The 24,107-nt window shown below is 41.0% G+C and overlaps 1 pseudogene across 1 annotated transcript; it reads left to right on the top strand.

Moving 5' to 3' along the window:
* The first annotated feature begins 1,376 nt into the window (after positions 1 to 1,376).
* Positions 1,377 to 7,820, top strand: LOC143588893 (putative helicase MAGATAMA 3; annotated as a pseudogene). Its single transcript, XR_013145181.1, has 7 exons — positions 1,377 to 2,681; positions 2,759 to 2,947; positions 3,067 to 3,166; positions 4,289 to 4,423; positions 4,617 to 4,749; positions 5,036 to 6,805; positions 7,419 to 7,820. The product of XR_013145181.1 is annotated as a putative helicase MAGATAMA 3 (transcript).
* Positions 7,821 to 24,107: the final 16,287 nt, after the last annotated feature.

Genomic DNA, 24,107 nt, shown 5'->3' on the forward strand with positions numbered 1-24,107 from the left:
ACCTGCAAAACAGACACCGTGAGCTCGTCACTGAGAAGGGGGGGGTTCCTCCTTGTGACCACCCTCCGGCGTGAGAATCAGACTAGATTGCTCTTTAAATATAAAAGTATATTAAGAGATTGCTAGAGCAGATATCAGGTATATTATGATGATTATATGATAATGTAATAAGATATGATGTGTTGAGATGGTCATACCATTTGGGGTATTTATAGCCGAAGGTAGGTTTCCAAGGAGGTATGGCCGGCTGCTACAGTGTTCCTGTTCATCAACAGTAGCCTACGCACGTGCCCTGCTGGTAGTTGGTGGGTAGGTAGCGGCTGATAGTGACCAGGCCTGCTGTATACTATTCCTGTTCCACCAACTGACGGCTACGCACGTGGTATGGCAGTAGTTGGTGAGTAGGCAGCGGCTAATAGTGATACAGTACAGGAGCATGCTGCTCGCCATACTGTATCAGTGAGCTGTCGTATCTCTGATCAGATCTTTCGCCCATACCTCGTCAGGTACAGTAAAAGATCCTTCAGTATACGGACTGGCTTATTTGGGCGGGAGTATTCCCCCTCCCGCCTCTGTGCGGGATTGCTCCCGGCTTGGCTCATTCCTTCAGGTGACACTGAATGATGGAGAGCTAAGTGCCTTGTGCGTGTAGCCATGCTGCGCGGGTGGCCTTCCCTAATGGCTTGTATCCGAGGCTGCGGGGACAGGCGGAGTCCTTCACCATTGGGAGGCATTTCCTGCGGGACCAGCTTGCGTACTGCGCGTAAGGACGTTACGTCTCTGAGCATGGTTGGTCCTGCGGATCCAGTTGGTCTCTGCGCAGACGTCCCTGTTTAAGGTGAGTCTTGCGGGTCCAACTGGGCTCTGCTGGGACCTACCTCTTCAGTTTCATCAGTCAAAACATCATATGGATCGTGTGATTTCGTCCTCATACGGCCCGGCTGACTCCTGCGGCTGTATGAATAGCAAAATGGCCTGGATGACCATTTAGGTCATATTACATTTCAGTTGTGTATTATATTAGAGGTGTTTGTATAGAGGCGACCATGATTAATCATGGAGGCCAGTCTTTGTATGAAGTAGCATAATGTTAGGAAATGTGTTGTCTGTATTCTTATTTCATTGCATTGTATCTCAGTGTCAAATGCAGGCCTGTAAACGAATTGAACATTTCACAAAACGTTCGTGAACTATTTGGCAGGAACATAAACACATATCTTATTTGTTCATCTATGTTTGGTCATGTTTTTTTAATTTCGTGAACCATTCGTTTATACTATTAACAAATGAACATAAACGGACACGAACAAGAAAAACCTCTCCGTGTTCGTTTGGCTAGTTTACAAGCCTAGTCAAATGTTCTGTATAATTTTTTATTATCTTTTAAATCTTGAGTTTATTTGCAGGACCTATAACATTTATTTAAAGCTTCAAAATTTTGAGATAATTCTATCATTTTCCTGCACATGTGATGTGCAAATAAAGGTGGATCTTTTACAAAATAGAAATATATTTCTATTTATGTATAAGAGCAATGAGTTCCAAAGGAAAACCATTATTTGACCTCAATGAACCTGCTACTGAGGAAGACGAGGAAAGTGATGGTGTCTTCAGCTTCCAACCCCAAAGGGCAATTCCGTTAATTACTCATACTTCCGACTTATTTGAAAGCTCAAATAGTCCACGCAGAATCATAAACAACAATGCTTTTTCTCACGCGTCTTCTGTTTCCGGCTTTCAGCCTTTTATTCGACCCAAAGAAGTAGACAAAGTAAAATCTGAACTTCATGAAGACCCAAAAAAGTCAAACGAGTCAAATAACTTGGTGGAAAAGTCAAAGTCAAATGATATTGTGGAAAAGCCAACTCCTGTTACTGAAAAAGAAGAAGGTGAATGGTCTTATGCAGAGGGCAGTAGTGTGCCGGAAAAGTCAACTTTAAGCGTTGACGATAAGCCAGAAGTGAAACCAATGGCTGCTGAGGACAAAAATAATAATGATCATAACTCTTTAGGAATCGATGGTGATTCAATCCACATAAAAAGTAACGATAGTCAAGAAGATTCAGTTTTGTTGCCAAAATCGAAAGAGATTAAAGGGGTTGAAGCGGTTCACGCATTACAAATCGCTAATAATGCTAACCTCAGAAAACGCCCTAAATTTGACCAACAAAAAGAAGCAATGTTGGGGAAAAAACGAAACAGGCAAACAATGTTTCTTAACCTAGAAGACGTCAAACAAGCGGGGATCACTAAAACCACGACCCCACGAAGGCAGAACTTCCCGCCACCTGTCACTTCTCGTATTGTCAAAGATAAACAAAGTCAAAGTCAACCACCAATAACAAAAGATTCAAAACAAGTTGACCTGATTGAAAGCAGCAATCACACAGATGCTAATGATATTAAAACCGAATGCAATAATGGTGATACAAATTTGGGGATTTTAGGTCGTCCGAAAAGGTCAATTAGTGTTAATGATGATGATAATGATAATAATAATAATAAAGCGAGTAGAAAGAGCGGTTTAGTTAGCCAAAATTCTGTTGATAATAATAATAAAACGGGTGGAGTTAAAAAGCTTCCGTCTAAGAAGCCACCGACTGTTGCAACACAATATCAGGATACATCGGTTGAACGGCTTATTCGTGAAGTGACTAACAAAAAGTTTTGGCAGCATCCAGGTTTGAAACGTTTATTTAATTTGGATATTGAATACGGTTTCTTTTAATTAACAGTATTATTTTTTTTATACATATAGGGGAAGCTGAGCTTTAATGTGTTCCCGGAAGCTTTGAGTCAGTAGAAGAATATATTAAAGTATTTGAGCCCTTGCTTTTTGAGGAATGTCGGGCACAACTTTATAGTACGTGGGAGGAACTAACCGAAGCGGGGTCTCGGGATTCGCACGCAATGGTTCGTATAAAAAACGTCGAGAGACGAGAACGAGGTATTATGTTTACACTTTTTTAAAGGGTAAAATGTCTTTTTCTTTTAACTGTGTATTTTATGGTAAATATTAATTTTATGTTAAAGATTATTACTTAATTTTATGCATGTTTATTACAGGTTGGTATGATGTGATACTTCTACCTACAAATGAATGTAGATGGAATTTCAAGGAGGGTGACATGGCAGTTCTTTCAACTCCTAGACCTGGAACAGGTTTGTTTACATATCTTTGAAGTTAATAGAAAAAAGGGTTAATACTATAGTCACATGGATGGGGGTACGCGGTTGTGCATTTCTAAAATTCGGTACAAAATTTAAATTTAAAATGACACGTTTCATAATCATATCAGTAGGATGTCATTTATAAGCCCAGCAGTCGCCCATTTGTAACAGACAGGGAACAGAGTACGGAGTACCGACTCTTCATTAGGGCGGGGGCCGCGGCTTAGGAATTAGGATTAGAAATTGAAGAGGCTGCTGGGTTAGGAATAGAATTGAAGGCACTGCATTTCCCAATTTCAATTGATTGTACCGCATACTGAAAATTAAGGGGATGCGGAGACACCGGCTATCAATTGTTTTTATAAAAAAACGTGTGAAATTGGCTTTTGGGATTCCGGTACACGTTCTTGAACGATCTGGAACACTGCTTTCTTCAAGCGGGGATGCGATTTTGTGGATAATGGTTAGATTCGTCAATCAATTGGGTATGGTTAATTTTTTCAGATCCGGATCACGTACCATCGGTGATCTGATTGATTCTGTACCACGATCCTGTACAGACAATCTGGATTGCGGATCGCGCATAGCCAGGTTCGCTGGCATTTCCTGTGACTATGGTTAATACCATAGAGAATACTAATTTCTGTATTTTTTCATGATCAAGTCCCTCAACGTAATTTTGGTTTACCGAAGCCATTGACTTGTTAAAAGTTCACAAAATGTCAATAAACTGATTGTGGTATATTAAAGTCCTTAAACTTGCGTAAATTGCACATATTTTAATTTTATTTATAAAATAATGATAGTTAACTTTTTAAATTGGTTAAAATAAGATGGTATTTTATTATCTTTTTTAGTGAAAATGTTGGATGCCAATTTATCAAATTTTGATCACTTTAAGAGGTAACAAGTCATTATGTAAAAGAAGTTTACAAATACTTGCATTTTAGGTAAGTTTAGGGAATTTTAATGTATCAAAATAAATAGAGGGACTTTTTCGTGTAAAATAAGAAAGTATATTGGTTTTTCATGACATTAATTAATCCTAGAAAAACACTCAATAATTATCTTGTAAGATCTACAATTTAACAAATTTTGTATCAGTCATACCGAAGAGAAACAGCACGGGGGAGGATACCGAGGTGAGTGGACGTGTAGCTGGAACCGTGAGGCGTCACATACCGATAGACACTCGGGATCCAACGGGTGCCATTCTTCACTTTTATGTTGGCGATTCCTACGATTCTAACAGGTTGGTTAAGACAAATGATATTAATCATCCTATTATTATTATTATTATTATTATTATTATTATTAGTATTATTATTATTATTACGATTATTATTATTACGATTATTATTATTATGATTATTATTACGATTATTATTATTATTATTATTATTATTATTATTATTATTATTATTATTACGTGATTCTACTTGCAGCAAAGTCGATGATGATCATATTCTAAAGAAACTACACCCAAAAGGAATCTGGTTTTTAACCGTTCTCGGTGCGCTTGCAACTACCCAAAGAGAATATATCGCATTACACGCGTTTCGCCGACTCAATTCCCAGGTAGGTCCCTTTTAGGGGTGCAAATGAGCCGAGCCGGCTCATGAGCTACTCGAGATTGACTCATTTTGAATCGAGCTATGCTCGAGCTTTAGAAACAATTCATGAGCCGCGCTCGAGCTTTAGAAAAAGAGTTCAAAACGAGCCGAGCTCGAACTCAGGTTCTCGTAATTCACAAGGAGCCTAGCTCAAGCCTAGTCGAGCTCGGTCTCGGCTCGACTCGTTTGCACCGTTTTATTCAATCTTTGTATTTTTTTTTTCAGAAAGCTGATTAATTTGTGTTATTCAGATGCAAAACGCGATTCTTCAACCAAGCCCAGAATTGTTCCCCAAATATGAAGAACAAACACCCTCAATGCCTGATTGTTTCACATCAAACTTTGTCGATTATCTTCACCGAACATTTAACGGGCCACAATTATCGGCAATTCACTGGGCTGCAATGCACACTGCAGCCGGTACGGTTAACGGGTCAACCAAAAGGCAGGAACCGTGGCCTTTTACCCTTGTCCAGGGCCCACCAGGGACCGGAAAGACTCATACGGTTTGGGGAATGTTAAACGTTATTCATTTAGTTCAATACCAACATTATTACACCGCGTTATTAAAAAAACTAGCACCCGAAAGCTACAAACAAACAAGTGAAAATCTTGTTTCTGATAGCATCCCAAACGGGTCGATTGATGAAGTTCTTCAAAGCATGGACCGGAATCCGTTCCGAACGCTTCATAAACTCTGCCCAAAACCGCGAATGCTCGTTTGTGCCCCGTCAAACGCAGCAACCGATGAGCTGCTTACACGCGTCCTTGACCGCGGGTTCATTGATGGTGAGATGAAGGTTTACCGGCCCGACGTGGCTCAAGTCGGTGTCGACTCACAAACACGCGCGGCTCAAACTGTGTCAGTCGAGCGTCGAACCGAACAGCTTTTGATGAAATCCCGAGATGAAGTTTACGGGTGGATGCATCAGTTACGGTCCCGCAAAGCTCAGTTATCTCAACAAATCACTTCACTGCAACGAGAGTTAAGCGTTTCAGCTTTCACGGGCCGGGCCCAAGGGTCAGTCGGGGTCGACCCAGATGTTATTGTAGCTCGTGACCAAAGCCGAGACTCGTTATTACCAAACCTTGCGGCGGTGGTTGAAAACCGTGATAAAGTTTTAGTCGAATTGTCTCGTCTTTTTATTCTTGAACCGCGATTTCGTGCTGGCGGGAATTTCAATCTAGAAGAGGCTCGAGCGAGTCTTGAAGCGAGTTTCACGAACGAGGCTGAAGTCGTGTTCACAACGGTCTCGAGTAGCGGTCGAAGGCTTTTCTCGCGGTTAACCCAGGGGTTCGACATGGTGGTTATTGATGAAGCGGCTCAAGCAAGTGAAGTCGGTGTGTTACTACCACTCGCTCTTGGTGCGGCTTGGTGTGTGCTCGTGGGGGACCCACAACAACTTCCCGCAACCGTTATTAGCAAAGCAGCTGGAACGCTATTATACAGTAGGAGTCTTTTTGAGCGGTTTCAACAAGCGGGTTGTCCGACAATGTTACTTTCGGTTCAGTACCGAATGCACCCGCAAATACGCGAATTTCCTTCTCGATATTTTTATCAGGGTCGGTTAACCGATAGTGAAAGCGTTAATAGTTTGCCCGATGAGGTGTATTACAAGGACCCGATGTTGAAACCGTATGTTTTTTATGATGTTACGCATGGGCGGGAGTCACATAGGGACGGGTCGGTTTCGTATCAGAATGTGCATGAAGCGCAGTTTGGGTTGCGGTTGTATCAGCATCTTCAAAAATGCGTTAAAAGTTTGGGTGTTGGGAAAGTGTCAGTGGGGATAATAACGCCTTGTAAGTTGCAGTTGAAGTGTATGCAATTGGAGTTTGAAGACGTTTTCAAGTCGGAAGAAGGGAAGGATTTGTATATTAATACGGTTGATGCATTTCAAGGGCAGGAGAGGGACGTTATTATTATGTCATGTGTACGGGCTTCTAACCATGGTGTCGGGTTTGTTGCTGATATTCGAAGAATGAATGTTGCTCTCACTCGTGCGAAAAGGGCTCTTTGGGTATTATTCTTTTTTTCTCCTTTGTGTTACTGATTTACTGGTCAACATGAGCTGGGTTGGTTTGGGTTGACTTTATAAACGCTGTTATGTTAATTATTCATTATTTATAAGTCAAAATGCTTTTGATTTGTAGCAAGTCCATTTGTATTACTGGTCAACATGAGCCCGGTTGGTTGGGGTTGACCCGTACACACAGTTTTGTCAATTATTCAATTTTTAGAAGTCATATATGGGTTTTAATTAAAAAGAGCCCTTCTATACACAGGTCAAAGCGAGCTGGTTTGGTTTTGGTTAACTTTTTAAACACTATTTTTTCAGTTATTCAATTTTTTTTCTAGTCAACACGAGCTGTGTGGTTTGGGTTTACTTACAAACAACATTTTGTCAGTCATTCATAGTTAAAAAGGTCAAAACAGGTCTGAGTTGAAACATGAAACAGGCACTTTTGTATAACTTGTCAACACTAGCTGGGTCGGTTTTGGTTGACTTGTAACACTAACTTTGCCAATAATTTGTGTTTAAAAAAGTCAATATGGTTTGTTGAAATAGCCCAAAACTGACCTGTTCATAAGAAAACGGGCTGAAATTAACCGACTTGTGTGCGTTCTTTTAGGTTATGGGGAATGCAAGTACACTGGTTCAATCGGATGATTGGGCTGCGCTAATTGCTGATGCAAAAACAAGACAGTGTTACATGGACATGGACTCGGTTCCTAAAGATTTCATGGGCCCAAATGTGGCCCAACCACCAGCCTATGGCCCACCACAGGCCCGTTTTTCCAACATGAGGGGTTTAAAAAGGCCTGGGTTAAGACACCAATCATATGATCCCATTGATACTCGTTCCGAAGACGATGAAATAAGTTCTAAGTCAAGAAATGGGAATTACCGGTCTTTCAAAGACGGCTCCCTTGACGAGTTTGACCAATCGGGTGATCAGTCAAGAGACTCCTGGCAACACGGGATTCAAAAGAGACCGAATTTGAACCCCGTTACAGGGAAACGTGACCCGTAATTTTTTCCGGATGTCGAGTTTGTTTTCGTTACAGATTCGTGAAAACGGAACAAAAGTTGAAAGAAACTTGTTCTGTTGACTCTCTGCGAATGGTTTGAGGTGGGCCCGAGCTTTGACGAGTCGGGTGACGGGTTTGTTACGTGGGGCGATGAAAACATGAAGTTGAACGGTTTTCGATCGGATAAAAAGGATGTGGATATACGGATGATTAATGAATAGAAAGAAAGGTAGGTTTAGGATTTGTTAATGTGGATAGATTGATTCTTATTGAACAATTGTGTATAGAAAGAAAGAGGAATAACATCCACTGATTTTTAGACTTTGTGATTTGTTTTGTACATGATTTGTTTAGATTGGGTTTTGCGATTCAAAAAGGAGTAGCGCCGCAGCTTGTTGCCCGCTTGCCTTCTGTTTCGATGTAATCCAATAAACAATCATACAAGTTTTGAGGTTTTAAATGATAGTCTAATTGTTAAAATAAAAAAAAAAATTAATATTTATTTACTTACAAATTTGACAAGAAATATACGTGTTTTTAGATCTTCCTGGAAATAAAATTATATAACAGTTTCCGGAAACAGAATTTCAAATTTTACAATGGTTGTCTCATGAAATTATTAGTCAATAACAGAAAAAATAAATAAATAAAGAAGTAGCTCATTTGCAGAAAACTTGGTAGCTTGACAGCTATAAATCAAACATTTTTAATTTTTATTGGGGGCATCCAAAGTGTTGGCCCGGTGGGCATTTAAAAAACCATTTTTTTACACGTCATACATAGTCATGCAGGGAGTGGCGATTTTCCCTTTTAGATGCTAAATGGTTTCACTCCATATTAATTTCTTTTTACTTATGAAGAAAAAAAATCTAAACCCTATTAGCGTCGGATCTATATTTTCACCGGTAAAGGGTTAAGAATGAATTAAGGTCAAATAGAATCAATAATCAAGCCAAATCCGGATTTGTGTCTGCAAAACAAAGGGAAAATCCTCAAAACAGCTCATTTATAAAATTAGATTCCAACTTTGTCCTCTAAACTTAATATTTCCAAAAATGGCCCTCTTTAACTCATCTTTGACCATGTATTAGAAAATCTAACGCGTCTTTGACGACATGTTAGCATAACACGTCGTCAAAGACGCGTTAGATTTCCTAACACATGGTTAAAGACGCTAACACGTCGTCAAAGGCATGTTAGATTTCCTAACACATGGTTAAAGATGAGTTAGGCTTCCAAACACGTAGTCAAAGATATGTTAGCATCAAACGCGTAGTCGAAGATATGTTAGCTTTTTTGTTTGTTTGTTTTTAATATTATATTTTTATAACGAGTTTAACTTATATTTGTTTTTCTTTTATAACTTTTAATATATAAAAGTTTTATATTGTCACACCCCGACCAAAGGCGGCGGAACATGCCGAGGTGTAACGATTATCCATAAGCACATGACACTAATTAAAATGACAGTATTTAATAAACTCATTTCATTTCATAACATCGAAAATGTCACATAACAATTATCCATAAAATAACCATAAACAAGATATCACAAAATATGGCAAATTGATATTGTTCATTTTTACTAATATCCTAAGGTCTTTGATGTCGTTTTCTTCACATCATAAATCAACCAAGATGCAAACCTGCAACATTTCATAAAATAAAGTTTGTCAACACAAAGGTCGGTGAGCAATACATAAATTTAATCATATTAGTATATAATAAAGATAGCCACAAAACTTGCATACGAAACGATAAATAAAAGTGGTAATTTGGATAAATAGATATCGCTAAACACATTAGCGACACCTAGCTATAAGGGGATGCCAAATAGTCTAGGATTTTATAGTTATCGTTAATTGCATTACGTTAACGACACCTTGCTATAAGGGGATGCCAAATAGTCTAGGATTTTATAGTTCCACCAACCAAAAGCGATAAACACATAGGCATATAAGCATAGAACACCAAATCGAGCAATTATTTATGTAAAGTATACAACTACGTTTGTGGTTTAAGATTCAAATATAAAGCATTTTGTTGAATAAGTATGAAATGTCACCCCCAAAATAAAAGATGGAAAATGGGGTATGAAGTACTCACCTTCAAGTAGTAAACTTGAAAGATGATAATTTGGAGATTTGTCGTAACGACGAGTTTAACGCACAATGCCTAAAAAGAAAAGAAGTCTTGAATTTAGAAAGGTTGTCTTGAAGGTCTTTAAACAAAATAAATGTTGAGAAATGTAAATAATTAAAGTTCAAGGTTTAAAATGTGACTATTTAAGAATTTATAATAATAACCCTTTAAAAATGTAAGTTTGCTCGAAACCGGGTTAAAGTATCTAACCTTAATATTTACTCAACCTATGTTAAGTAATAAGGTGGGTAAAATGCAAGAATGCAAATCCCTTTGGAATAAAGATACTAAAACGGGTTTTTTTTATCGAGTGTTCAGGTTGTCGGCTCGGGTCTTGATAATTGGTCAAACCCAAAGTCAACTTTCCAAAATATTGAATGTTATGAGATAACTCAATACAATTTAATAAGACTTAACCAAGTATGTAGTTCCATTGTTTTAGAACTAATAACGCACGTTAAGCGAGTGTTCGGTTTTGTCGGTCCAAACTTTGTTATGAGATCAAGTTGGATCCAACATTTCCAAGTACTTAAGAAAATATTTAAAAATCAATTTGTAACTATTTTTAAAGAAATATACAAGTCTTGATGGCTAAAAAAAAACACACTTGTGTGTCTTAAGCGAGCAATAATCGGTTTGGTTCGGTTTCCATCTCACAACAAGTTCATAGATGGTTTCCACATGTCCAAACACTAAAGAACTTGTATAATAATGTACAAATAAAAAAATACCAAAAGTTAACAATAAAGTCTTTAAACAAAAGTTCGGTTTTCGGTTCGGATCGTGTTTCGGGTTAAGACCGAGGTAAGATTCTACAAACCCATAACCATAGAATTTGTAAAAATGATTTTAGAAACTTAGATCTAACACTAAGTATGTTTAAACAAACAAAACTAGTAACAAAGTTCGGTTTACGGTTTAGAGCTATTTACGGTTAAACCGAAGCATAGACTTTTAAAAACCCATAACCATGGAACTTGTAAACATGACCAACAAACTAAAATAAGCAAGATTAATATGTATGAACAAGTTATATAGATGTATATATATCAAGGACACGAAGTCCTCCATGAAGCCTTGCCTTATGGGGTCCGAAACCTCACCGACCGGAATCGGAGAAGTAACTACCAAAGGTAAACAAGGGGTGTATATTATATATATGTTGCACAACCATAAACAAGTATTAATAAGGTACATAAACTAATTAAGATGAAAGACCAAAATCCTTCAAGAACACTTAAGAAAATAACCTTGAATCTTTGATGTTTGAGAGAGTTTTTTTTTTGGAGTTGTAGCAAGGGAAAATGAAGAGGAAATGTGGTGTATATATAGGGTAATGTTGGTGGTCAAATATGGGTGTGAGACACAAGAGTTTTCATGCAAAATGGATCAAGACAAAAACACAAAACAACAAATAAATAAATAAATAAATAAAAATACAAATAAAAATAGGATATTTTCAAGACCCAACAAGTGTGAAACAATATTGTAACATAAATCCATCATTTTGATTATAACATAAGCTTCGGTTTACAAATCGGGTCGGTTTACATAATAAACAAATACAAAAACGAATACAAACAAGACCCGAAATTGACGAATGTCACATATATTATTTCGAATATACCGACGAGACATGGTTACATTTACCTACTGACCGACATAAACTAACTCAAACTCGAGCCGTGCCAAATCAATATCGAAATATTCAATAAAATTTGACCCCGCTCGGTTTTAAATAAAATTTATGTCGGTCCGTAGATAAAAGTAAACATTTCTCGTCGGTGTATTCGAAATAATATAAAATTTTATATATTAAAAGTTATAAAAGAAAAACAAAATAAGTAAAACTAATTATAAAAATATAATATTAAAAAAACAAACAAAAAAGCTAACATATCTTCGACTACGCGTTTGATGCTAACATATCTTTGACTACGTGTTTGGAGGCCTAACTCATCTTTAACCATGTGTTAGGAAATCTAACGTGTCTTTGACGACGTGTTAGCGTCTTTAACCATGTGTTAGGAAATCCAATACGTCTTTTACGACGTGTTATGCTAACATGTCGTCAAAGACGCGCTAGATTTCCTAATACATGGTCAAAGATAAGTTAGAGAGGGCCATTTTTGGAAATATTAAGTTTAGGGGACAAAGTTGGAATCTCATTTTGTTGATGGGCTATTTTGGGGCCGCAAAACAAATCACCGTGAATCTCACTATGGGAAGTACAAGATGGGGGTTTTCCCGTAACCTCCCTCCAATGTGAGAATAAGTACCTTTCTTAAGAGAGAAGAAGGATGTAATGTTGTGATCGTGAATGAATACCTTACGATGATGACGAAGGTATTTACAGCCGGGGGTTCGCGAGTGTGATTGGTGGAGTTGTCACTATCCAAAAGATTCCTCCTTCTACCTGAATGGATACGTGTCACGTTTTGGCAGAAGGCGACAACTGGCCATGTGCATGATTATTACTAGGTGTCCAGTTGTCTTTATCTAATTGGCCGTGTCACCTCGTGTTCTCCGTGAAGGAGGTAAATATCACTATCAGTGAATATTTTGACAATCCTTTATAATAATATCGTTACAACTGTTTTCCCCTCCAAAGTGTGAACTTCTATTGTTTCTTTCTTGTGCGGGGGAACTTCTACGGTTCACAAGGGAATATCTGGGCTTTCGTTCTTTTGTGGATGACTCCCTCGAGTTTTGTGAATGACCTGCGGGTGTCTCCTGCGGATATTATGAATGATGCGTGGTTACTTCCCGCAGATACTGTAGACGGCTCGCGGATACTATTGATGACCCGCAGGCATCTTTACTTGGTTTTTGGATCTTTCTACTACCCTTCCTTCATAATTATTTCTTCTTTTCTTATTTTCATTTTTGAAGTTCTCTCTTTTCTTATTGACAAATTCTTGTTTTAAATATATAAATATGAGAAGAATGAAAAATGTATGTATTTATTTGTATTATTATCATTATTAGTTTTTCTTTTTCTCGAAACTTAGCATTATACATGTTGTTTTGTCCCAAGACAGATGGTCGAGGATGTGGCGTCGACAAGAAGGCGACGCCAACAAGATGATGGGTGACACATGCCGGAATAGCCTACACTATCTATTTCTTTAGCAACCTACAAAATCCGGCATCAGGGTACACCTATAACCTATTAGCAAAAGGTCACTTACGCCTGCTAGTGCTGGGGACCTGGCTTGTCAATTCCAGGGGAACCGACTATACGAAGACCCATTGTATGTGGTAAAACTCTCGGCTCGCGCACAAGGCTAGAGGTGTACAAAACCGGTTTTAAACCCAAACCGGTTTGGTCAACGGCTAGCCAAAACCGGTTTAGAAGCAAGATAGGCCGACCTGGTCACGTCGGTTCGGTCCGTTTATAAATCCGTTTAACCGGTTTTTCTAGAACCGATTCAGTTTTAAACCGGTTTGGTAGATCTTAAGGGGAACCGGTCCTAAAACTGACGGTTTGAGTAGGCTTGAGAACCGGTTTGGGTGAAACCAGTTTTAAACTCAAACCAGTTTGGTTTGTCTAAAACCAGTCCCAAACCGCCTTTTTTTAGCTCTTCTAAACAAGACCACTCCACCGAAGTCATATAACATGGTTTAGATATACTTTTAACCCAATGAAACAATAGATGTGTGATATTTTAAGTCATTTTTAAGATTTTGACAAACAAACAAGATTTAACACAGAAGAAACACTAATTGACCTCGGGCAGATTACGGATAATCTGGGGGTTAAATAGATGTTTCCCACGAGGGGTTAGGTCCGGCAAAGATGGTTCTTCTGATGACCTGCAAAACAGACACCGTGAGCTCGTCACTGAGAAGGGGGGGGTACCTCCTTGTGACCACCCTCCGGCGTGAGAATCAGACTAGATTGCTCTTGAATATAAGTGTATATTAAGAGATTGCTAGAGAAGATAAGATAATATATGGAGATATCAGATAATGTAAGGTAATGTAATGTGTCCATACCATTCCAAGGTGTTGGAGTATTTATAGCCGAAGGTAGGTTTCCAAGAAGGTACAGCCGGCTAAATAGTATTCCTGTTCTGCCAACTGTGGGCTACGCACATGCCATGCTGGTAGTTGGTGGGTGTGACATCTGCCCCGATCCGACCCGACCCAGGTACCCGTTTCTCCGATCCGATCTCCTTCTTTTATGATTTAATATTTATTTATACTTGTACTTTATTTTTAATAATAATAATATATTTCCTTCCCGCCTCTTTCTCTCTTTTTCTTTCCGCCGTCCTGTCCCTCTCCTCTCTTTCCGCCTTCTTTTCCCTCTTGTCGCCGTCCCGCCCTTACGCCTTGTTTCCCTCAACTCTTTGCTTGTCCTTTGTTCCTTCCCGCCTAAGGTTGTCTGCGCAGCTCCACGCGCCAGACTCCCTTACAAGGAATCCTGCGTGAAGACCACCTGTTACAGCGATACGCGAGACGAACTCTTCTCGCAGCGCGCTAAGAATTGTAATTCTTCTCGCAGCGCGCTAAGAACGGTAGTTCTTCCCGCGACGCGCTAAGGATTTGTAGTTCTACTCGCAGCGCGCTAAGAATCGTAGTTCATCCCTCGACGCGCGAAGAATTATAGTTCTTCCCGCGGCACGCTAGGAATTTTAATTCCTCCCGCGGCGCGCTAAGAAATGTGATTCTTCCCGCGGCGCGCTTAGAAATGTAGTTCTTTCCGCGACGCGTTAAGGTTGGTTCTGTCTGCCTTCGCGCTCGCGCTCTCTTGACCTTCTATGTCAGCCTTCTCGCGCTAAACCCTTTGAGTTTTCTTCTGTTTAATCTAGCCATTTGCTTTTGTGTTGTCTTATCTTTTGAGCTGTTGACCTAATCTGCTTTATGTCTGAAAAGTTACTTTCAGCGCAGCATGCGCACCAACCCCATTGGTTGGTAGATAAAGTGACTGACATAATCTTTTGAGATCTGCTTTTGCCATGCTTGACCAGTAACTTTATCTGTCCTCTCCCATGCCTTTTTCTGAATCCTGTCAGCCTTTCTCTTTTTCCCTGCTACCATATCTTTTGATATCTTTACTTTTCAGAACTTTTTACTGTTGATATCTTTTCTTTTACTTTTGGAGATCTTTTCTAGGGTTTGTGTCCCCTAGGGTTTGCCTATATATAGTACTATTTTCTTAACACTTCACACACTACACTTATTCTCTTCCTCCCTTTTTGCTCTCTGCCGTTGTTCTTCAGCCGCCTCCCTCCTCTCTTGCCTCCGTTTTCTCCTCTCCTCTGCCCTGTTTTCCGGTAATATATTATATATAATAGTTTACTTATTAATTATGCTAACTTATAATCAAGACTTAAAACAAATCATTAAAACAATAATCTTATTTATAGGTTAACTTGTGCTTGTTTAAAGTTGGTTCTTGCTTTATCTTACACCGCATCGTTTATCAAGTGAGTAATCTCGTACCTAATCCCTTTTTGCTTTTAATGTTTTGGGATGTTCATGTGTTCATACAAACTTAGAGTCTTAAACTTGTTTATGAGCTTTAGTCGCGCAGTATCCCATGTGTTGAGGACGTTTACTTGGCTGTTTATTTGTATGTGTGTATCATTAACCGCTTTGTTCGGCCTATTCCGCAGTTTTCATGGATCCATTAGATGAACACGGGAGACCTATCGTTTACGGTTTTCTTTGTTTACACTTGCACAGATGTTTTCTCGTTTTTGTGCTCAATCGGGAGCACGGATTGAACTATGAACTATGAGCTATGATCTATTTAGGCTTGATCACAATCTGATTGCACCCTTGTTAAACACCAGACATACACGTGTTGCGCGCAGATTTATTGTTATCTATGTATTGTATTAAACTTGATTTCTCACCAACACGCAAGTGTTTGACGTTTATTTTAACACATGTTCAGGTTTGCAGTAGCTGTTTTGGAGCTTGTGGACATGTAGGAAATTTTCTTTATTTTTGACCTAGATTAAAATGTATCAAGACAAGTTATTGCTGTTCGGATATTATGATTTATAATATATTGATTTATGTTGATTTGTATTATTTGTGTTTGCTTTGCGCGTGCGCGAATGAATGTATTTATTAAATATTGACACCCAATAGTGTCACGAGTAATGAAACAATATGTGGCGCCCCGATGTATAATCCGCCTTTGGTCGGGGTGTTACAGATTGGTATCAGAGCTCGTTGACTTTAGGATAGGTGGTTAGACGTAACGGCCTAGAATACCTAAGAGTCCCTTCTCGCGCATGAGAGAAATCTCATGTTTGCGCGCTTATTGTTAATTACTCGTTATTTATGAATATGCTCGCGCTTGCGCAGTATATGATTTTATGTTTTATTCCGCGATATTTCGATTTTTGTTGAATTTCGATTTTTATTGATTTTTCTTACATATTCGTTTGTTGGATTTGAAAATCCGAAAAGTCATGGTGATACATGAATAGTTGATTTTCAATTTCCATTTACGATTATGTTCTGAGGTTGGAGACTTGAAAAGTCATGGTGATACATGAATTGTCAACCTCCAATACTCATTTTCTTGTATGTTTTATATTGAGGATTGAAAAGTCATGGTGATACATGAATCGTCAATCTCCAATACTCGTTTGCTCGTATATTTTAAATTGGGAATTCGGAAAGTCATGGTGATACATGAATTGTCGATTCTTGATTCGAATTTGTTACCTTTATTAAGTCTGCATTTAGGATCATTTATTTTACTTTAACTTTGGACAGTAACTGACTCCGTGAAACCAAGCTTTTCGAGGTTATACTTTGCGCTAAAACCAAGATATTAACTAAAATTAAAATTCTTATAGAATGCCTCCGCTATCTCGCCGATTTCAGAGAAGAGAAGCCTCGCGCATGCGTAGACAACAACGTTCCCAGGAAATGGCCGCCGCAATAGCCCAAGCCTTAAACCAAAACAATGCTAACACCTCTGGTAACAACATTAAGTCCTTTAACGCGGGTAACCCTCCAAAGTTCACAGGTCTTGAAGGATCCACCGTGATGCTCCAGTGGCTTGAGAAAATAGAAAACACTTTCCTCCACACCCAATGCCCCTCATACAGACGAACCCTATATGCTTCCAGTGTCCTGGAATCTAGAGCGCTTACATGGTGGAATGGAGTAGCTCATGCGCGTGGCGCAGAGGCTGCTTCTAGCATGACATGGGAGGAATTCAAGGAAATTCTTACGCGAGAATTCTGCCCTCCCAACGAAATTAAGCGCCTGGAGGAGGAATTTTGGAATCTTAAGCAATACAGCGGTGAAGCGCGCGAGTACGCGACGCGCTTCCATGAACTAAGTTTGCTTGTCCCTCACCTTGTTACCCCTTCCCGCCGAGCCATAGAGAAATTCCTTGGGGGTCTCCCCATGGAAATTCAAGATTCTGTATGGGCTAGAAACCCAGTTACCCTCTCTGACGCCATCGAGTTGGCCGCTGTGCTCAGCGACAACCATGTCAGAGCAGGAACCCTGTTCCTGCGGGGAACTGAGAAGACCAAACTCACCAAGACTGCCCCTGAACCAACAGAAACCAAACCTGAACCCTCAAACCGTAACAACCTCAAGCGCAGGCGCAAGGCCTATGCGCTTACCAACCCGCCCATTGCCCAGCAACCCATTTATCAACCTCCAGTTTACGCGCCTAACCCACTGACAGCCTACCCAACACCTCCTGTAGTCCACAACTATGCCTTAACCAATCCAGCACTCCCTGCCCCGCCACCTAAGAAACCTTACACAGGAAATCAACCCTTTTGCCCAACCTGTAGACTCCACCACCCAACCCAAACCCCGTGTCGTCAATGTAACCGATGTGGCCGCGTTGGTCACTCTGCTGAATACTGTAGAGTCCCTCTCGCCAATCCAATTGCGCCAACACCACCAGTTTACCCGCAGAACCCACAACCAACATACCAAAACCCACGACCCAGGTCGTGCTATAACTGCGGTGATCCCAGTCATTTCCGGAACGCGTGCCCGAGACTACAAGTGCAAATCACACAAGCAAATCCGGTGAACCAGATTTCGAACCAAGTGACGCGTGGACGAGCTTTTAACATAACCGCGCACCAAGCGCAAGCGAATAATGACGTAGTTAATGGTACATTTTTGCTTAACGGATTTTATGCTTCTGTACTTTTTGATACTGGCGCCGATCGAAGTTTTATCTCTCGCGCCTTCGAGCAGAAGCTTGCGCGACCGCGCAACGATTTAAAAGAAAATTTTTCAGTTGAATTGGCTAATGGTGAAACTGTTTTAATAAACTCAGTGATTAAAGATTGCACGCTTAACCTTAACGAAAACGATTTTCTAATCGACCTCATCCCCATGCCTCTTGGAAGTTTTGATGTTATCATTGGTATGGATTGGCTTTCGCATAATCGCGCCGAAGTTATTTGCGCCAAGAAGTTGATTCGCATTCCTCGAGAAAATGGTGATCTTCACATCTACGGCGAGAAACCCTCCAGTGGTCTTAAACTTATGTCTTGCGCCGAAGCCCAAAGACTCATGCGGAAGAAGTGTATTGCATTTTTAGCACATGTGGTTAAACCTGCTGAAGAGAAGAAGCTTCGCGATATCCCTGTTGTGCGTGATTTCCCTGAAGTTTTTCCTGATGATCTTCCTGGTATCCCTCCCGCTCGTGAAGTCGAGTTTCGTATTGATCTTGTCCCTGGTGCTTCCCCCGTGGCTAAATCTCCTTACCGTCTTGCGCCCGCTGAGATGCAAGAATTGGCAAGCCAACTTCAAGAGTTGACTGCTAAAGGATTCATCCGCCCTAGCTCTTCGCCCTGGGGTGCTCCGGTGTTGTTCGTTAAAAACAAAGATGGATCGTTTCGCATGTGTATTGATTACCGCGAGTTGAACAAACTCACCATTAAGAACCGGTATCCCTTACCGCGTATTAACGACCTCTTTGATCAACTCCAAGGTGCCTCTTGTTTCTCGAAGATTGATCTCCGCTCTGGCTATCACCAGTTGCGCATCCGCGATGAAGATGTTCCGAAGACTGCTTTTCGAACTCGTTATGGCCATTTTGAATTCTTGGTCATGTCCTTCGGTTTAACCAATGCACCCGCCGTTTTCATGGATCTAATGAATCGGGTGTGTAGGCCTTTCTTGGATAAATTCGTGATTGTGTTTATCGATGATGTTCTGGTGTATTCTAAGACCAAGGCCGAGCACGAGCAACATCTTCGGTTGGTGTTGCAAAAGCTTAGAGCTGAGCAACTCTATGCTAAGCTTTCCAAGTGTGAATTCTGGTCTGATGAAGTACAGTTTCTTGGCCATGTTGTGAACAAGATGGGTATTCATGTCGACCCATCCAAAATTGAAGCAATCAAGAACTGGATTACGCCATCCTCTCCTTCCGAGATCCGTTCCTTTCTGGGCTTAGCTGGTTACTACCGGCGATTTATTTCGAACTTCTCAAAGATCGCTTTGCCTTTAACAGCTCTAACGCACAAAGGTAAACCGTATATTTGGGGCTCGAAGCAAGAAGAAGCCTTTCTAACGCTCAAGCGTTTGTTGTGTGAAGCTCCTGTTCTTGCGCTACCTGAGGGTAATGATGATTTTGTCGTGTATTGCGATGCCTCCAACCAAGGTCTCGGTTGTGTTCTTATGCAACGAGGCAAGGTTATCGCTTACGCATCAAGGCAACTTAAGGTTCATGAAAAGAATTATACAACTCACGATCTCGAACTTGGTGCAGTTGTTTTTGCCTTAAAGATCTGGAGACACTACCTTTATGGTACTAAGTGTATCCTCTACACTGACCATAAAAGCCTTCAGCATATCTTTGATCAAAAGGAACTTAACATGAGGCAACGCCGATGGAACGAACTCATCAGCGATTACGAATGTGAGATCCGGTATCATCCTGGTAAGGCTAATGTGGTAGCCGATGCGCTCAGCCGAAAACCCTGCCAGCTTAACTGTATTTTGCCGCGCACACAGCTTCACTTTGCGCCGATTCAGAGCAATCTTGAATCACGCATTCGCGACGCGCAGCGCGCATCCATCAGTAATGGTAACCTTCGCGCCGAGTTAGCGTGTGGCGCGGAAGCGCATTTTGTGCCCAATCTGAGTGGAATTCTCTGCTATCTCAATCGCATCTGGATTCCCTTTGATGAGAATCTTCGCGCTGATATCCTGAGTGAAGCGCACAAATCTCGGTATTCTATTCATCCTGGCGCTGATAAGATGTACAAGGATTTGCGCATAACTTATTGGTGGCCCGGTATGAAAAAGGATATTGCTGTGTTCGTAGCTAAATGCCTGACTTGTTCTAAAGTAAAAGCTGAACACCAACGCCCATCTGGTTTGCTCGAACAACCAGAAATTCCTACGTGGAAATGGGAATGTGTAGCGATGGACTTTATTACCAAATTACCTTTGACAGCAAGCAAACATGATAGCATTTGGGTAATAGTGGATCGATTGACTAAGTCTGCTCACTTCCTGCCCATTCGTGAAAACTACCGTGTTGAGCAACTCGCGCAGCTTTATGTCAAGGAAATTGTCTGCCGCCATGGTACTCCTTTGAGCATCATATCCGATCGCGATGGCCGTTTTATATCTCGCTTTTGGAAATCTCTCCAATCTGCGCTAGGAACTCGCTTGGACATGAGTACGGCATATCATCCTCAGACTGACGGTCAGTCTGAGCGAACTATTCAAACTCTTGAGGATATGCTCCGATCTTGTGTTCTTGATTTTGGAGGTAATTGGGATTCACACCTGCCTTTGATCGAGTTCTCTTATAATAACAGCTATCATTCCAGTATTGGTATGGCCCCATTTGAAGCACTTTACGGTCGTAAGTGCCGCTCCCCGATTTGTTGGAGCGAAGTGGGAGAAGCTCAAATCACAGGACCCGAACTTGTTCAAGAGACAACCGATAAAATCGCCAAGATCCGTGATCATCTGCTGACTGCCAGAAGCCGACAGAAGAGTTACGCAGATCGTAGGCGGAAGCCTCTCGAATTTCAAGTTGGTGATCTTGTTCTCCTCAAGGTGTCGCCTTGGAAAGGTGTTGTCCGCTTTGGGAAGAAAGGTAAGCTTGCTCCTCGTTATGTTGGTCCATTCAAGATTCTCGCGCGTGTAGGAAAAGTTGCCTACAGACTTGACCTGCCGCCCGCGCTCAGTAATGTGCATCCAACGTTCCATGTATCCAATCTCAAGAAGTGTTTAGCTGACGAGAACCTTCACATTCCACTTGATGAAGTTCAAGTTGATGAAACTATGCATTTCGTTGAGAAGCCTGTTGAGATTATGGATCGCGAGGTTAAGCAAACCAAGCGCAGTCGTATCCCTATCGTGAAAGTTCGCTGGGAGTCCAAGCGCGGAGCCGAGTTTACATGGGAAAGGGAAGATCAAATGAAGATCAAGTACCCGCACCTGTTCTCTGCGCAACCTACTTCGAGATAAATTTCGGGACGAAATTTCTTAAAGTAGGGGAGACTGTGACATCTGCCCCGATCCGACCCGACCCAGGTACCCGTTTCTCCGATCCGATCTCCTTCTTTTATGATTTAATATTTATTTATACTTGTACTTTATTTTTAAGAATAATAATATATTTCCTTCCCGCCTCTTTCTCTCTTTTTCTTTCCGCCGTCCTGTCCCTCTCCTCTCTTTCCGCCTTCTTTTCCCTCTTGTCGCCGTCCCGCCCTTACGCCTTGTTTCCCTCTTTTTCTTCTAACTCTTTGCTTGTCCTTTGTTCCTTCCCGCCTAAGGTTGTCTGCGCAGCTCCACGCGCCAGACTCCCTTACAAGGAATCCTGCGTGAAGACCACCTGTTACAGCGATACGCGAGACGAACTCTTCTCGCAGCGCGCTAAGAATTGTAATTCTTCTCGCAGCGCGCTAAGAACGGTAGTTCTTCCCGCGACGCGCTAAGGATTTGTAGTTCTACTCGCAGCGCGCTAAGAATCGTAGTTCATCCCTCGACGCGCGAAGAATTATAGTTCTTCCCGCGGCGCGCTAGGAATTTTAATTCCTCCCGCGGCGCGCTAAGAAATGTGATTCTTCCCGCGGCGCGCTTAGAAATGTAGTTCTTTCCGCGACGCGTTAAGGTTGGTTCTGTCTGCCTTCGCGCTCGCGCTCTCTTGACCTTCTATGTCAGCCTTCTCGCGCTAAACCCTTTGAGTTTTCTTCTGTTTAATCTAGCCATTTGCTTTTGTGTTGTCTTATCTTTTGAGCTATTGACCTAATCTGCTTTATGTCTGAAAAGTTACTTTCAGCGCAGCATGCGCACCAACCCCATTGGTTAGTAGATAAAGTGACTGACATAATCTTTTGAGATCTGCTTTTGCCATGCTTGACCAGTAACTTTATCTGTCCTCTCCCATGCCTTTTTCTGAATCCTGTCAGCCTTTCTCTTTTTCCCTGCTACCATATCTTTTGATATCTTTACTTTTCAGAACTTTTTACTGTTGATATCTTTTCTTTTACTTTTGGAGATCTTTTCTAGGGTTTGTGTCCCCTAGGGTTTGCCTATATATAGTACTATTTTCTTAACACTTCACACACTACACTTATTCTCTTCCTCCCTTTTTGCTCTCTGCCGTTGTTCTTCAGCCGCCTCCCTCCTCTCTTGCCTCCGTTTTCTCCTCTCCTCTGCCCTGTTTTCCGGTAATATATTATATATAATAGTTTACTTATTAATTATGCTAACTTATAATCAAGACTTAAAACAAATCATTAAAACAATAATCTTATTTATAGGTTAACTTGTGCTTGTTTAAAGTTGGTTCTTGCTTTATCTTACACCGCATCGTTTATCAAGTGAGTAATCTCGTACCTAATCCCTTTTTGCTTTTAATGTTTTGGGATGTTCATGTGTTCATACAAACTTAGAGTCTTAAACTTGTTTATGAGCTTTAGTCGCGCAGTATCCCATGTGTTGAGGACGTTTACTTGGCTGTTTATTTGTATGTGTGTATCATTAACCGCTTTGTTCGGCCTATTCCGCAGTTTTCATGGATCCATTAGATGAACACGGGAGACCTATCGTTTACGGTTTTCTTTGTTTACACTTGCACAGATGTTTTCTCGTTTTTGTGCTCAATCGGGAGCACGGATTGAACTATGAACTATGAGCTATGATCTATTTAGGCTTGATCACAATCTGATTGCACCCTTGTTAAACACCAGACATACACGTGTTGCGCGCAGATTTATTGTTATCTATGTATTGTATTAAACTTGATTTCTCACCAACACGCAAGTGTTTGACGTTTATTTTAACACATGTTCAGGTTTGCAGTAGCTGTTTTGGAGCTTGTGGACATGTAGGAAGTTTTCTTTATTTTTGACCTAGATTAAAATGTATCAAGACAAGTTATTGCTGTTCGGATATTATGATTTATAATATATTGATTTATGTTGATTTGTATTATTTGTGTTTGCTTTGCGCGTGCGCGAATGAATGTATTTATTAAATATTGACACCCAATAGTGTCACGAGTAATGAAACAATATGTGGCGCCCCGATGTATAATCCGCCTTTGGTCGGGGTGTTACAGTGGGTAGGCAGCGGCTGATAGTGACCAGGCCGGCTGTGTACTATTCTTTTCCACCAACTGCAGGCTATGCACGTGCTACGACAGGTTGGTGAGTAGGCAGCGGCTAATAGTGACAGGGGTTGGTGAGTAGGCAGCGGCTGATAGTGACCAGGCCGGCTGTGTACTATTCCTTTGTCACAGTGAGCTGTCGCTGCTTTGGTCAGACCTTTTGTCCATACCTCGTCAGGTACAGTATAAAAGGTCCTCCAGTAGCGTACGGACTGGCTCATTTGGGCGGGAGTATTCCCGGCTTTGGGCGGGAGTGTTCCCGGCTTGCTCACTCCTTCAGGTGACATTACTGAATTATTTAAGAGTTAAGTGCCTTGTGCGTGTAGTCTTGCTGCGCGGGTAGCCTTCCCTGATGGCTAGTATCCGTTACTGCGGGAACAGGCGGATTACGTCGACCATTGGGAGGCTTTTCCTGCGGGAACAGCTTGCGTAATGCGCGTAAAGACGTCACGTCTCTGAGCATGGTGGGTCCTGCGGATCCAGTTGGTTTCTGCGCAGACGTCTCTCTTCAAGGTGAGTCTTGCGAGTTTAGCCTTTGCGCAGACGTCCCTGTTGA

The sequence above is a fragment of the Bidens hawaiensis genome, unplaced genomic scaffold (assembly GCF_021521415.1).
Source record: "Bidens hawaiensis isolate Kalapana, Puna unplaced genomic scaffold, B.hawaiensis_p1.1 tig00036872_1, whole genome shotgun sequence".
NCBI lineage: Eukaryota > Viridiplantae > Streptophyta > Magnoliopsida > Asterales > Asteraceae > Bidens > Bidens hawaiensis.